Source organism: Haemaphysalis longicornis, unplaced genomic scaffold (assembly GCF_048455015.1).
Source record: "Haemaphysalis longicornis isolate Haplotype H1 unplaced genomic scaffold, Haemaphysalis longicornis Haplotype H1 scaffold_7, whole genome shotgun sequence".
NCBI classification, from domain to species: domain Eukaryota; kingdom Metazoa; phylum Arthropoda; class Arachnida; order Ixodida; family Ixodidae; genus Haemaphysalis; species Haemaphysalis longicornis.
The window spans coordinates 53,445,932-53,463,196 of record NW_027526422.1 but is presented as its reverse complement, the minus strand read 5'-3'; the positions used below and the strand labels follow the sequence as shown (position 1 = coordinate 53,463,196).

Here is a 17,265-nt window from a genome sequence, read left to right as displayed (position 1 = left end):
CGCTTGTATTAAGTATTTTAGTCCAAGGTCGTTAATGAGCTACGCATTTCTAACTTTTTCTGCAAATTAGGGATAATATTCTTCACAATCTCTGGAAACTGAAACTCAATTTGTTCGCTGTCCTTAGTTCTTACCAAACGATCCTTAGCACGATCATTACCAAACCTTAGTTACCAAACGATCACTGTCAACCGCAGCAAAAGTAAGCGAGGTATAAATCCGGTCAGAAACAGAGCAAGTTCGGACAGCGGCTGGAGCTTTATCGGTAAATAAGGCAAAATAAGCAAACGGTAAATAAGGCAAAAAAAAAAAAAAAGACGTTTCGCCGTCGGCAGCAGCCTTAGTCAACATATTGACATTGGTTTTAGGCATCTTCCTTGAATACGCCGTCGCAGACGTCACGAAACACATACATTAGCGGGAGAATTGAAATTTTAGCTTAAAGTGTTTAATTTCTCAGTGAGTAAAGCATTGTTTGCTGACGGACAAGCGTTGGGGCACTAATAAACACCAAATCTTTCGAATAAAACATGCTTTTAGTTTGTGCTCACGGCTGCTTTAACCATGTACATGCGTTGCCCTTACAGTAAATCCTCGTTATAACGAAATCGCTTTATTTGCCTTCCGGCTTTATTCGAATTTTTTCGCGGTAAAAGTTGCAGTTCATAAAAGGCAAATCATCACCGCTTTCTACGTAGTAGCAGTTACAGAGAAGTAAGTTTACTGTTCCGAGCACTACGTTCTATCGGCGGGCTGGCCAGTTTGCTGTACTTTCTGGCGAAAAAAAAAAATTGAAGGGCGTGCGGGTTCTATGAAAGCAGCCACATTTTGACGTGCTCGGAATTCATACAAGCGCCGTTGCACGCGATGACCACCTAAGGCCCCCCGACACAGCCGGCCACCACTCACCGAGAGTTTTCGCTCCAACTTTGTTCATAAATCATTCCCGGAAGTGTTTGCTGCACACTTGGGCCTGAGTGGTTTGTTGTTCTTGCTTCTTTAGCAAGCTCTTTCCAGCTGCTCGTGCGGGTATACGGTGGCAGCGAATGTTTACGCCGGGGTCGATAGTGCGTCTGGTATTTCGGCGCCGCGCTGCACACAAAGAGGATCAGCCGTGAAGTCCTAAGGCGCTCGCAAAGAAAGGCCGGAAGCATACTCTCTGGATGCTTCATCATCACTAAAAAAATTATACCCAGCAGCAACAAAGTTGAACGCGTGGCGTCTTCCGCTTGGAATTATTTTAGGGGCGAAGCCCCTTAAGCGTTGGGGGTGTAGCCGCCTCCTGTAGTCGTGGTAATCGTCGTTTCATGTAGTCACGGTACTAAAACACCGGGTCACTTGTTTACGCCTCGCGCTAGAACGTGGCGCGTAGTAAAAAAACGCCGGGACCTTCGTTTACGCCTCGTGCTAGAAGGCTTCGTAACGCGTACTAAAAAAACACCGGGACACTCGTTTGCGCCTTGCGCTAAAACGTTTCGCTTCAAAAACACAAGAGTTTTACAGCAGAGCTGTAGAACTCTGCCCCCAATGGTTTCATATCCGTTGGCAAAAACTCCTAGGCGCCAAGATTACACTTATACACTACATGGTTGGGCCGGGCTTTTTTCAATGATAAGTAGCGTGGCTCCTCTCGCGCGCAGGCATAACGGCAGCTTCAGACCCTCAAGGAGCGGTCGTTCCGGTAGTTATGCTTATATGACGAGTTGACGCGAATAGATCCTTACAACACAAAATTACAACACGAAATTCGCGAAAAAACTTAGTACACTTAAAACATTCCAAACGATATCTGGATTTTCAACCAACAATGTGAATTAAGGCTTTCGCAATGTTATGAGACTGCCGACAATACATCGACAAGCTACAACGCCTGTTCCTCAGTGCAATTATGAGAAGCTGACAGCGTCAAGGCGTATACCGCAATGCCCCAGTCGCAGCATAAGTAACGCTTGAATTGTGGTTCCTAACGCTTCCTTGAAACATATAACGAAGTCAAGACTTCGGGAGCTGTATTTTGGAGGCATATTCGCCCGACTGATTTCAAAGTGAAGCCGTGCTAACAGCGACGCGGCCTATATGTGAATATATTCGTGAGTTATCCATTCTTCTTCAATCAAAAATGACAAAAAAAAAAACGAAATGGGGAGGGAGGCGGAGGGGGGGGGGGGGGCAGATTCAAATATGTAAGTTCTGGGAAAATGGAAGTAAGCTATTTTTAGGCATTAATGAATTCAGCGGCGTGCGATCTGTTTTCACATTTTTCTTAGTGGGTGCATCGTCCATTTTGAGCGCTTATTTACAAACTGAAAACAAACTTCTAAGTCTGGTGCCGAAACTTGAGAAACGCGTGTTCTGTCGCAGAAATCCTAACTCGGGCATAATTATTTTTGTATTTAATACAAAAACGCAAATGCCACGCAAGTGGGCCTAGCTACAAGGCGAAAGAAAGCAAATCTGAGTGGCATGTCATACGAAACGAAACCAAAACACACGAGGACAAAAAAAAAAAAGAAAATAGGCGCCACAACAAAAGTGAAAAGGGCATATGAAAGGTCGGGCATATCAAATATTAGAACAATTAAGTACAATGCTGCAGCGCTGATACACGCTGCGCACTTCGGCAATCTGCCACCCAAACCGGTTTTTTGTTGACCCCCGTGGCTGAGAGAGAGGCGCCCTTTTCTCGCTCTTCAAAGTCTACGTGGAAAATGCGAAAGAAGAGGGCATTGAAAGCACTGTTGTAATTTTGTTACCCCAAGAAAACACAGTAATCGGCAGGGTTATTGACCCGAGCGTTTTAAGTGCAGAGCACTTTAGGCGCTCGCCTTGTCGTCCTAGCTCGCTCACTCGACCCAAGTATATAGAGCACCAAGGCACCGTCCCGGGGTAACGCTGTCGTTCGCGGCGTACCCCAGAGGCTTCGAAAGCCAAGCGGTTTATATAGTCCTACGCGTTCGAAACTCGTGAAACGCTGGCGCTTGTCATACATCTTCCCGTTGTTTAGCGCAAAGAAAACTGTAGGTACATTTGAGGGAAAATATACGTAATTAACCGACCGCGCCCGCGTTCCTTTATTTAAGGACGCCAGTTGGGTTGGTTTTTACGATAGTAAACGCAAAATGTGGCAGTGCAACGCCGGCACGTGCGGGGGGGGGGAAGCACAAAGAGAACATAACTCCCGCTGGTGCAGTTTCAGGCAGGGGGCGCGTGAGCACTGCGAAGGCGGGAAATTTGAATTGCGTAGCAGCAAGCGGATAACGGCGGCACAGCCCATTATGGGGAATCACTGTTCTGCCCTTCCGACACCTTTCGCATTGAGTGGAACGTCTTTAATATTTAGTCCGCGTTATGCTGTAGCGCGAGGCGTAAACGAGTCTCCCGGTGTTTTAGTACCGTGACTACATGAGACGACGATTACAACGACGACAACGACGACAGGAGACGCCGACAGCCCCAGCCCCTAAGGGTCTTCGCCCCTAAAAGCTCTGCATCTGAGCAAGCAATGAAGCAATGCTCTGCAGTCTCAGAGTTCCTCTACATCCTACAATTTGCTTCTCAGGACGAAAAAGAAGCATTTCCTTTTCCTGTTGCCTTGTTTTGCCTGTGAGTGCAGAGATACTAAAGCGAGCCGAAAGCAGTTTATCTTGTCACTGCGAAACAAAGACGGGACTCAAAGAATAGAGAAGTGACACCGCGGGCCCTGTCCCGTGAAAAAGAGCCCATTGCGCTAAGAATAGCTTGAGTCAGTTAGTCGTTCTGGGTGTCATCTCGTCATTGTTTGCATACCCTCTTTGTTGCGCTGAGCGTCATCTCTTGAAATCGGCCGTTTGAAAAAAAAAAAAAAAACGTTTCGAAGGGAAAGAGAGAGATTTGAAGGGACTAAAGAAACATCAAAATGCTCTCTTTTGTTGAACAAAAGGTTGAACAAAAGGCTCTGAATTAGGATGGATAAGCAGATATTTATTATATTCACGATTGTCATTTTAGCGGCCGAGTTGTTTGCTTTTGCGAGAGCACTTGACTCTTAATGTCACGGTATTCTATTAACAAAATCACTTCGTTATGGCATGAATAGTATAGGCTTGGGTTTTATCGCAATTCTTTAGAAGGTTTACAACATATCGTTGGATTCCACCATTTTGACTCTTCCCCAAAGAGTATAAATTTAGGTGTAACTCGAGGTGCGATCCTTGGACCATTATTTTTGCTCTCGTACATAACTGATTTAGCCAACTTCATGCTCATCCTGTGCTTTGTGATTGTGATGAAGGAAGTTTAATTAATAACGTTAATACCAAATTAAGATATCACATAATTGGTGCGTCACTCATGCCTTTGAACGCAATACTAACGTCATATTTTTAATTTATTTCGTTCCTAAAAGAGAACAACTAATCTTCATTTGACTGGGGTTTAGAACGGAAGCCGGATACAATGGATCAAATACTCTAAGCTTCTTGATGGAAATTAGCAGTGAACTAGAGTTTAATTTGCATGTCGGATCAAGTATACAAGAGGCTCCACGATGCTTTCACATTTTATATAAATTCCGCATTTTTCTCCCTCTGGACATTATCACTGACCTTTACTATGCGTTTGTACGTTCGCACATTCATCATTTCATAGGTGTTTGGGAAACGCCATGTACGCTTATTAAATGTCATTACTAACGCTGCAAAGAGGGCGTCGGAAGCTATAACACCCATTGTCTGTATAAAAATAGTGACAACTCATTTAAGCATTTTGGAATGCCTAATTCTCTTGACCTACTAACATGTAATATTGCTTTATTTAACTCATCGAAATAATGATCACCTACAAATGTTAACATAGTGAATCTGCGTTGTTCACTACGGACTGGCACGTTAATTTATTTCGCGAAATCTACTTTTGCTGCGTAAAATTCACACATGGTAAACAACGTACACTGGAGTTTGCAGGAATCACGTTATCGGATGACTTAGATGATTTTAATGCAAAGTCTAAAACAACTGCTCGCTCATAATGTCGAATGGGAAGCTACTCTTTGCAAACACCAAGGGAGGAGGGGGGGGGGGGGGTACTTTTTGAAGTTTTTGGGCTGGATGACTTCGCCGGCAGAAAGGTCAATGGGCACTCTCACCCCACCACCTTCCCCTTATCTCGTTATCACCTTACAAGGGGCAAGAACAGGAATTCAATAGATGTGAGACAGCGGTGTGTCTCAATGAGACAAGGAATTACGATCTCGCTCGTCGAGGGTGACAACGGCATGCCGCTCCATTATGCGGTGAACTCACCCGTTACTATTTTTTATGAAGGGCGGGATCGCTCTCCGTCTTCACATCAGGGAGGCTAAACGCCTGATTGTGCTGTCGGCCAGTGTCTTCATCAGATTGGTGGCCTTATTTATTGCTTGGTAGACGCTCCCGCAATATTTCCCATCAGACAGCTCGCAACTTCCGGTTCAAAAGAAAAGTTGTCCCTCGCCCGCAAAGCATCGCTGCTTGCGTATATAGCCAAGTTGTACGAAAAGTGTGATGTCCAGGTAGGTTTATGGGGTCAACCGCTGAAATGTACTAGGATTCAAACGATTGTGGAGCGTCATATTAGATTCCAAAGCACTGTTTTGAAGCAGCTTTGTCAACCCTTTCTATTTATAGCCTACCGCGCATGGGGGCGCGTGTTATTTGTGTTTACTCGGGTCTACAGAAGCATGGCAACGTAAACCTTGAGTTGCGAAGAGAAGAGCCGTTAATTTGAACTTGACAACAAGCGCTATTGCGAATAAAAAGATGCGCGAAGAGGCAGAAAGTTTATTCCTCGTCCTGATTCCTTAGCAGTTCCCGAACTTTATCCATATCTGTGCAGGAAGTGATACGCATGGTCACAAATTCGTCACTTCTACGCCGCGAAATGCGCTCGTGCGCTTTTTTGAAAACGGAAAGGGGAAAGGTTGAAAACCAGAAGGTTATCCCTCTTAATCAGTTTACCGACTTGTCTGGAGTTTGTTCTTTGATATATACTTAATTAAATAGCAATACGTTATATAGTGTGCTTCCGCTACGCATTGTCAGTATGTTGAATTAGGTATTCGAAGCACAGTGGAAACATTACTTGGAGTACGTTTAGTTGCTTACTTATACACTAGCCGACCGATTTTTAGGACGTGGGGGGCAATAAAAAAATAGTCCGAATAAAAGAACACTGCGAAAAATCCGCGAGTCGCAAATACTAACTTTATTTCATTGAAATACGACTGAAGGAGTCGCGAATTGTTCCTTGCCCCCTACATGTGGTAACCTCTGCTTGCATCTTTGCAAGCGTCACGTTTCCTTCGTAAACATTGGACAACACCACCAAAGCGTTGGAAATGTCTTGTGTTGACGGTTGTGGGAGGTCGGGAGCGCCTTCATCGGAGTCGGAGTCGCTTTGCGGCAGTGCAATCAATTGGTGCACGATCTCGTCGTCCGTTAGCTTTGCGCACACACACACACACAAAAAAATGGTGTCTAAAGAAACAGAAACTGGCAACGATGACCCGTTTTCGGCTTTCGAGATTGCTTCCGCCGCAGACTACATGCAAAATTATGGGCTCCAAGGTCAAAGTTTTACACCGGCGAGAGCCAAGCCAATCTTTATCCAATCCGAAGCTATCCAGGTGGCTTAGAATTCAAAATGGCATCGTCCTGGAGTCGCGCCGTGGATTGGTCGCGGAACATTTTGTCCGGAAAATCAAACTTTTGGTTTTATTTTGTCCAAAATATTCGTTGTTCATATAAATTACTCCTATGGGACAACTGGTGGTTCCACGGGAAAGTCAGGAATATCTAGTAGCAAATCCGAATTTTTGGAGTCCGAAAAAACGGCCGGCTACTGTACCTGTTTCCATTTTTTCTCCGCTTACTTACATGTACCGATGGGGCTTATAAGGAATTTGTAAAATAAATAAATAAATAAATAAATAAATAAATAAATAAATAAATAAATAAATAAATAAATAAATAAATAAATAAATAAATAAATAAATAAATAAATAAATAAATAAATAAATAAATAAATAAATAAATAAATAAATAAATAAATAAATAAATAAATAAATAAATAAATAAATAAATAAATAAATAAATAAATAAATAAATAAATAAATAAATAAATAAATAAATAAATAAATAAATAAATAAATAAATAAATAAATAAATAAATAAATAAATAAATAAATAAATAAATAAATAAATAAATAAATAAATAAATAAATAAATAAATAAATAAATAAATAAATAAATAAATAAATAAATAAATAAATAAATAAATAAAACGCGCCAGCGTCGTTTCCAAAATGTTCATTTTTTTCTCGTAGAAACAGTCTTTTGCCTTTATCTGCATTATCTTAAAAAAATCTTCTTGCACCTGATCCCTGTGCGTTCTTTTTCTGCGCAGCGTTCGACCACAACGTGACGCTGAAGCCGGCGTCGGACGTGCCCGTTTCCCGGCTGTCTGCGTCTCGACAGATGGTCCCGCCTCGCTCCCCGGCAGCCTGCCACTCACCACGTGAATGGTAAGCGCACGGTTCTTGGGGAAATTCTATACTGCACTTACACGACGCCAACGAAATAGGGAATGTAGTAGAACGACGGAAACATCATGCCGATTGACTTCATTTTTTTATGCTGACATTATGTGTCACCTGTTCCCCGCTGAGTGTACTTGCATGTGGTTTCTTAACAACTGCCTTTCAAAATTGTGACCCGAGGTGTGTTTACCGAAGACGTGGTGTTCGCAGACTCATATATGACCTGGCAGAATATCGATTTTGAGTGATATAGAAACTCATCATTCTCTGTGCCTCTCTGCGTGTTTGCTCCTTCCTTTTGTTTTGTTTTTTTAATGAGGTGAGAATAATAATTGCGTCATACGCTCTATACAAACTGGCTAGGCGCATTTTTTAGGTAGTCTTTTTTTTTTCGTGAGCAAAAACGGTGCTATTCTCGATACTTCTTTATGTATGGGTTCTAGGAAAAAAGCTTCGCTTTTTATGAAACCACAAAAAGTTGGGGCCGCTGCGTTCCGAGGTTTGGCGGAATTACAGCAAACGGTAGTTGTCACAACCGCGCCCCGAGCTGGCGACCGCATACGGCACACCCGGCTGGTATCTGCGTAACGGGTTCTCATAAGCCGTTGCTAGAACTCCCATTGGCTGTGACGCGTTCCATATAGCGTGCTCCCGAAGTAAAACACACAAAAAGGAGTGCCCCGTGTGCCTTACAAATAAAAATAAAAATGGCGCAGCTTGCACTATTAGTGCAAGTATGGAAAAAGATCCCGGGCCATCTCCACTAAAACCCGGGGAGGGGTGAAGCATGCAGTGTATGAGTGTATTCTTGGCGCCTTGGCGTTTTTGCCCATGGAGATAAAACCATTGAGGGGTAAAGTTATACAGCTTTGCTGTAAGTCTCGTGTCATTGAAGCCTGAAGCGTTCTAGCGCGAGGCGTTGGAAAACGAGTGCCCCGTTGTTTTAGCACCCTGACTACATGATACTGCAATGACATGAGACGACGACGACATGAGACGGCGACAGCCTGAGCCCCTGAAGGGCTTCGCCCCTAAATGCGGAGCCGGAGGTCGAGCTAGCCTCGTCCGGTTTTGCTAAGGTTTGGTAGGCTTTGCTAATTTTTTATAGGTTTCGCGACTCTCTTACTAGGCTGGGCTAAGTGTTGAGGGGTGAGGCCAAGTTTAGCCGGATTTTACAAGGCCGTTCCTTTCTGTTCCCCACACTGACAGCAGAATCCGGAGGTCAACCCTAGGTCAACCCCCATCTCGGCTGTTTCTTCAGCCTTGTACCACTACTGCCAGCTGTGCCAATTATTTTTTTTTTGCATTTTTGTACCCCAAGAAAGAATATCACCTTTAAAATGGCATGGTAAAAGGTGTGCATACGCATATGCCCCTTGTGCTCACAGCTGAGCAGGCACGAAAGCCAGCTTCACTGCTTTAATACCCTAACAGCGGCGGTGCACCCTTTACAGGCGGCGCAGTTTTTTTCTTGGTATATTTTTGCTCACGTCACCGTACCAAGCTCAAGCTTAAACAGTTGAGCATCTAAAATGAGTGCACGCTACTAGGAATTGGCTAGTTATGCGCAGAGCCACGTGCAAAGCAGAGAGCACGGCAGCGGACCTCTCTCCGAGCTTCGCGTTCCCACACACCTGTCATCATCGAGCCAGAGCGTTCTGCGTAGCACAGAATGCCCAGTGGCTTCTAATGTTACACTCAGCGGCATTCTATTAGACATGTTGATTTCGCACCTACAACTCGTAATGCGTGGAGCTTCCAGAGTTTTTCTTGTGCCATTAATGCTGAGGCCGTTCTCGTGTCAAAACAAAAATAAACTCATCCACGATCGAGCCAGACTGTTCCTTAACACGGACGCGACATTCGTTAACGCATGTTCTCGTACTGAGAACGCTCAACTTCTCGAGTGAGCCGTTTCGCGCGCAGATGCGTGTTCACGGACTCGGAACGGAAATGCTACTGCAGCGGGGGCCGCACGGTAGCTCGCAATTAGCTGTGCAGCGGACGTCGACTACAGTTGCGAACTTTTGGGGTAGTCAGCGTACCACGCACTTTAATTATTTCAGCCCCGGCCGCACTAATTGGGCCGGCCTATTAACTCACCGTTGCGCGTTTCCCCGAACTCGTGCGCCCCTGGTCAAGAAAAGTCACGTGCGAGGGTTAATCGTCCAGAAAATAATCGATTGCCGTCTTCCGCGTAGCTAATGACCGGCTCGGGCACTTCGCAAGTACGTTACGTGTACAGCCGTAGCTTCTATAAGGGGATATAGTTTCATCTGAGACCGTCTTGATTCAAGTAAATCAATGTTCAGATGTCCTAATGCAGCTATACGGCGCATGAGTGCTCTTTTACATCGAAGCTATTAGCCTCTAGTTGGTCGGGAAATTCCGTGCCGCAAACAAGAAACCCAGGCGGACCCATCAGTTTCGACCAAGACGCCGAACGCATGCGTCAGGCTAGGCAGGCATCCAGCATAGAGTTCAGTATTCACGTAAAGAAAAAAACCAAGAAACATGCATCGAAACCACATGATGAATGATAAGGCGCCTGTCAAAAATGGGACCCCCCCCTCCCCCCCCCCCCCCCCCCACCCTGGTAAAGATTACGATTATGGGTTACTGATAAAGATTACGCTTGCACAGCTCTCGAAAAGGGGGCGGGGGGTGACGTCATTTACCTAGGTTAGGTATTTCGCCTAAGAGAGAACACGTACAAGAAAAAAGAAAACCTGGGACAGCGAGCAAGTTATTCAGTATGTTCATTGCGTGAAAAACGATTCAAATATGGCCACCGAACGATAGCCTTGCTATCAGATTGTCAAAATTGCATAAAAGTGATAAGCATAAGCACCAGCGTCAAAAGCGCATTCAAGGATGTGTGCCCCAAGTTCCTTGAGTAGTTCATTTTTCACCCTTGTTCAACCTCGTTCCTTGCGAACTATAGAACGATACCACTTACCCCTCCCCCCCTCCCCCCCTCCCCCCATCTGTACGCATACCCACGTGTCTCTAGACCACCCCCACCCGTTCCATTATTTCTGTCGGATTCGACTTCATCCATTAAACTCGTTTAATGTCCTTTCCTAGGTCATATCCAACCACAAAACGAGGCAACCATCCCAATATTTTTAGCCGGGTCACGTACCTGGATTGAAACCAAGGTTCAAATCTCTCTGCATTCCCAAAATTCTTACTTCCGGGTTTCCCCCCCCCCCCCCCCCCCCCGCACAAGGCAACAATCTAAAGATTTTTTTCCACAAAATGGCCCGGTAGCCCACATATTTTTTTCTGTATAGATATTGTTCAAAACATTTGTTTATTGGCAAGGCTGTATTAACTAAACACGTTATCTACCGTTAATGCTGAGAAACCTGAGGTATTTTGGGTGACTATATATATATATATATATATATATATATATATATATATATATATATATATATATATATATATATATAAGCCGCTTTTCAAACAAGGTTTAACGAGGTTTTAGTGCTGTAAAATTCTGGTTCTTTGGATATTAATAGGTCTGATTTCCGTATAGTATGATGTTATGCAAACTTGCGAAGTCGCGCACGCAGACTGCAGCAGAAAACGCTTGGTGGATGGCGCAGTAACGATTTCAGCGCTTATAACTCGAAACCATGTCGGTCGCCATGCGCAGTTGATTTGAATCAATGCTTACTAAGTCTCAAGATTTTGATGAAAACGCTACGTTCGTCCGTATTTGTAAGCACATCTCTGAAAACTGTACCAGATGCAGCGCACTGAAAATGTGCAAGCTGTGAGGCCACATTTTTACGAACTTCTTATCGATAGAAGGAAAGGACAGCTTCTCAGGCAAAAACAGGGGGAATCGGGAGCCGAAGTCCTTCCTATGGGCGCATATAACACCCCATTCACCAGCGCCTGGAATGAACGCAGTAATGAGAACTCTTCGCTCCACTTATAACGTCTTCACTTCTAGCCGAGCTGTCTGGGGAAGAAATGAAGGTAAAAGGAACGACAAAAGCGGCGGGGGGGGGGGGGGGGGGGGGTTCGGAAAGCGGGTAGCATTGCCAGGGTTTCACTATCGACCAGTCCCCGTGGCAGGACAGGACGGGGCCGACGGTCGATGGGGTTTCCACTTATTAATGCCCGGCGTGGCGGGATGTCTGGCCCGCACGACATGGCAGGACGTGGCACGGAACTGCGTCGTCCGCCACTCAGCGCGGTCATGGTTCCGCGCATTCCGCCCTACCGGGCTTCAGAAGCTGCTGCGAGTGGCGTCTCCGGAGCAGATTGGATCACCCTCATATTCAGAGTAATATAGCATATACAGTCGCGCTCACTGTGACCTACGCCGCTCATTAGTATTCAGACGATTATATCGTCAAAACAATGACTATGGGCATATACGTTAGGATAAGGCTTGATTCATTAGGACGTTGTTCTCCTAATGCGCACTTGGTCTTTAACCCCGGGTGCCAGACAAAGGTCATATAAAGCTGTGAATACTAATGAGCGGTGTAGTTCATAGTGAGCGCGACTGTACGTCTAGCGACATGCGCCTACTAAATGCGCAAACATATATAACGGACGTCATCTGCAGGTTTCCTTGCATTGCATCGGTGCGTAAGCATACACCCTGTCCACACCGCTGTTCCTATCACGTTACTTCCATGCTTATCCTAAGTAATCCTGCCGTAGTGTTGAAGTGGTCAAGGTGCTCTTGGTGTTGGCCCCTCGCCATTCCTTTCTTCAGCCACAACCTGTTTATGGGGATAGTGTGTCTCATAGGCTCATAGAAGGTGAGAGGGAGATTTTGGTACGATGATGATGATGATGACAACAACAGTGATGGAAATTATGACTGTGTTGATTGATCGAGAAGAAGACGAAGAAGAATATAATGATGACGATGATGATGACGACGACGGTGATGATTATTATTATTTCTTAAAACACATACCGAATTAGAGCATCGGACAATCAGAGGTTGTTGCAAAAATACCTGATTATCTAATTACAGGGCCCTGTAAAAAGGAAGATTAGAGCGGTGCGAGAGAATTTGAAATACGAAATTAAAGGTTGAGAACAGGAATATTTGTCTTTTTGCTTCTTCGCCCCTCTCTTTAATAACGTAGTTTTTTGTTTTGTTTTTATATTTCCGTCGTTTGAAATCTTGCGCAGGCTGCTCTATAATAGGCGCTGCCTCTCGACCCTGATACGCCCAGGAATCTTATCGCACTTAAAACTGTACACGCGACATTTCTGACGGGCAGAAACATCCTTTTTCGCGAAGGGGGAGGACGGAGGAAACGATCGTGTGCGGTCGTATTTAGTCCGTTCCTCACGCGATGTACATACTGTATAATTTTCGCCTCGGTCGAAATTTCCTTTTTTCGCGTGTTTTCTCTCTTAACGTGCACGACAGTGGCTTGCGTGCGCTAGAGAACGATCTTAGAACGGAAACTGTGATATCTTCCCCGAGCATGAAAAGGTTGGCGTGATTGTGGGCAGAAACTGTCCATGTTTCGCTTTCCATTTACACATACTTTGTAGCTCTTTTTCCCTTCCTGATACGTGGAAAGCAAACTTCAAATCAAAGTTTTAATCTTCTCAATAAACGTGATAGGAGCAGCCGCACAGGGGGCACGGTCGCAAGGTTGAACTCACGTATTTAATAGATTTCTTGCCTCAAGAGTTGCTAGCATTGTGAACTAAAGTGACGATGCGTGTTTTGTGGCGTGCGCGGATTACTTTTAGAAGTAGCCATTCGACTGCGCGTTTGCAGAAAGATTTTATCAGCGTACAACTCAAACTCTTAACTTCAAGGTGCTTGAGTGTGTACAGCCAAGGAGGTCGATATCTTGACCACCAATCAATAAAGGAAGGAAGAAAATACTTGAATCTTTAGATCGCTAATATTACCGTTAAAGCAATGACAAACCAGAGGCCACGAAGCAATCGGATTGTTACAATCTTTGTTTCAGCTGGAAGAGTGAAATTCGCTTTCGCGTGAGGCGAAGAGTCAATAAATATGCAGGCCAGCTGTTCTTTGGGTTCAGTACAGCTAACGAGGTGCTCTGCCTTCTCGGACCGAGCGGAGCCGTACGGGATTACGGTCGAAGCTCCGGCATACGTACCTTATTTCGGAGAATGCGGAAAAAGCATGACGGCGTTTAGGTAAGTTAGCATGAACATTAATTATAAAACAAAAAAATATTACCTAAGATTACCTCAGACGAAATATTACGTTGCTCACCTTGCGAGTCGATCAAAATGTTAACAAGAAAAGGGCCACTAACGCGAACTTTCGAGCCCGTTTGCGAAATACAAGGTCCTGAAATGACCCAACAGCGTTGTTGCAGAACCCACGCTAATAGAGATTTGTGTTCTTGTGACGCGTACAATACTTCCATGAAGGCGCTATGAGTTATTCAAGTTAATGTATAGTTTTAGGTGTGGAACCCGCCGCGGTGGCTCAGTGCCTAAGGCGTTGCGCTGCTGAGCACAAGGTTGCGGGTTCGATTCCCGGCCGCGGCGGCCGCTTTTCTGATGGAGGCGAAAAGCAAAAACGCCCGTGTGTACGAGATTTCGCCGCACGTTAAAGATCCCCAGGGGGTCAAAATTAATCCGGAGCCCTCCACTACGGCGCGCCTCATCGCCTGCGCTGCGTCGGCGCGTTAAACCGTGCAATCAGAATCAGAGTTTTAGGTGTGAAACTGAGCTCCCATCTTTAATTATACATGTTCTATTAGCACTGCGGGTACATCCTAATGAATTTATTTCAAAGTACAGCGAGTCCCTTTTTGCGCTTTTTGCCGAAAGGTGTGGGGAAAAATACACATGTAATAAAAGCATCGGTAAGGCGTACATCATTTCAAATTCGCGTAACATGGTTGCAGTCAAAGTAATAATTATTTTGCACATATTTTGGAGTTCCTCGATAAAATAAACGAAATCTTCGTTACCTCGCGCGCTGTGCTCAGTGGTGTACGTGGTGCCTTAAGAGGGAGGGTCCGGCTATGCAGCGGTGACAGCGCTGGCAGCGGCGAGTCCATTGTAAGTGGCGCCAATGGAAAGGCCCACTCTGGGTCCCTTCCCCCCGTAAAGCTGGGAGCTTCTGCTTCATCGGCTGGTTCACTCAGTGCTGACTCAGAGGGCAACCGGGGTTGGTCCCCGGTGCTGCTCAACCTCATCCTCTGCGACAGACTAGACCCCGGCTGTGGAAACAGGTACCAGGGGGAGACCAGGGAAGCCTCACTCAGCTGCTCCTGACCGGCGCCTTCTGCGCGTGAGGAGCCCCGAGGGTTGGGCGCCTACAAGGCGTCCGGCTACGAGAAAACATGGGTGGCATGACAAAACCCGTGGGACGGTTGTTGGTTGACTGCACTGAATCAGTGCAACGCAAAGGAGAGTCCGGCAGAGGCACGACGATTGAGAGTCCGCTACTGGTCTAATGGGGCACATTCAGGGATGACACCCGAGAGGCTGAGTCACCACTGGCCCAGGGTCGCTTGGATGGCCAGTAACCCTGGCATATGTTGCCATGAAAGGTGAAGTCAGGCGTATGCAGAGGCAGTAATGTCACTGGTCGGGAGAAGCTGACCGAACAGTTAGACTTCGTGTTTGAGTTCCCTCGGCCTGTCAAGGTGCTCCTCTGCCGGGGCCCCCTGGGGATAATCGCACGGGTGAAGGCACTTCAAAGGTCACCACACTGGCCCTCATGACTAGCGCTTCACAATTTGAGTGTCCTTTGCTGGTTGGGTCATGACTGTCCACCGCATCAGGTCCAAGGTTTGCCTCCATTTCCCTTGCCGTGGCCGTAAACACCGCGGTGGGCTTCCTCGCACGGCACATGTTCGGCTGGTGGCACCTGGGACGGCGTGTATCTGGAGTCCAAACAGCTAGTTCGGACTCCACAGGGTTGATCGGTTCATCGCCTGGAAGCTGCAGCACACGGGCCCCCTCACCTGGCACTGCTGTATTCGCAGACTCTTGTCTGTTTTGTGCTCCAGGTCTCTCAGTCCCCTTCTGGCGTGGATGGCCGCGTGAAGTCGCAGCAAGACCCTCAGTTCCTTCCGTAAGCTGCTTGAATAACTTGCGTGGTCGATCTTTGCCAGATAGAAGCAGGAGCCTGCAAGCCTACTCAACAACGGGTGAAGTTTGGACGCGTTTCCGGGAGGCGGCTGGGCACTGGTGACACGTGTTCTAGACTTTTGTCATTTGAGACAGAACCATGCTGACAAACTGGCTGTTCATCAGGAAGGAACTGGCCCTTTGGCTGGAAGGACTTGCACAAGCGGAAGTGAGCACCGACTAGCTGATCAAGATCCCCCGTGGACACACCTCAGGGAGGGGGCTGTAAAGATCCGCGACGCACAGGTATCCAGCCTGTTGAATTGCGGACATGGCATCCTCCGTGCGCGCCTTCTCAGCGACCCGGTGCCGCACCTTGCTGGAAAACAAATCGGCCCGGGCCCGCACCTCCTAGAGCGCAGCAGCAAGGAGCTACACGAAGTCGTCTGGAAGTGGTTCCTCCAGTCTCCCAGAAGAGGGAACCGAAGCCACTATCCGAGACGAACACTGATCAAGGACAGGCAAAGCTGGGGTGACCGTTGGGGCCACTTCGTCGAGGTCCGAGTCCCAACTGCCTCTCGTTGGCTGATTGTTGTGGTTGTTGTTGTTGCGCCTTTAGATATGGCACATACCCAATCAGGGGATCGGCCAATCAACAGAGGATGGTTACAATGAGCCACCCGAACGTCTTCTTCTTTGAGAGCCCCTGCATGCCACGCCCCTTCTGGCCTCTTCTCCTTTCTGACTTCTTCTTCCTCAGAGCTACTTGGCGTTGGCTGCTTGACAACGACGATGATGATGGTGATTATAAGTTGGTGATGAAGGCAGAAACTTCTGGTGATGATGACAAACCCCGCTGCAGCCCATCACTCATCACAATCGTCTTTTGATTCGTTGAATCGTGACTGCGGGGAAATGTCATCAATTTCTACTTGGGTCGCGCGCCATTGTCTGCTGCCAGACTGGAGTTCCCTCTCCACGAGAACATTTTCAGTCTCCATGGCCATATCCTACTCCCCAAAATATACCACTCGCAACTCTTGCTATTGCTTATTCCGCCATCTCTGTTCTTTATTTTAAGTGTGAATACACTTTATAAGCGACCCCAAACCATCCACCGCCGGCGTCGGCGGCGGCGGCGTCCGCAGCGCTCTTTAAAGAAGAAACAGCGTCCGGCGCCAGGTTTCGATCCGAGGACTTTGCGGGCCGCAGCCCGACGCTCTACCGAATAAGCTACGGACGCGACGCTGATATTGTCAGTAACGCGCCTTATATCTTTAACGCATTCAAACTACGTCGTCAGCGGCGTGCGTTGGCGACTCAGCGGCGTTATAGCGGCTTGATAACCATGGTGTACACGTGATACTACAAACCCGATGGAAGAGATGGAAGAGAAGGCGGCGAGGCGGTGGGCTGCGGGGGCCGAGCGCAAGCGCCGCAAGCGGGCCGACAACCGTGCATTCGCACTTTCACATTCTCCCCCTCGGGGAAATGCGGGGGAATTTTTTTACTCGCTTTCTGTGCAAAGATCATGGGGACATACTTGCAAACTCCAATAAATTGCCAGTTCTGCTTGGAGCCAGAAGTTGCCTGATGTTGGCGAGCAATTTAAACTCCTGAAATGTATGCTAGTGACAGCGTACGACCAT

The 17,265-nt window shown here is 46.5% G+C and overlaps 1 protein-coding gene across 1 annotated transcript in view; it reads left to right on the top strand.

Moving 5' to 3' along the window:
• The window catches only part of Sk (small conductance calcium-activated potassium channel), a 510,824-nt gene that overhangs the window by 71,025 nt on the left and 422,534 nt on the right, over positions 1-17,265 (top strand). The window contains exon 2 of the mRNA XM_077677315.1: positions 7,420-7,537. The gene's annotated coding sequence lies outside the window, so the exon portion shown is untranslated. The remainder of the gene's footprint in view (positions 1-7,419; positions 7,538-17,265) is intronic.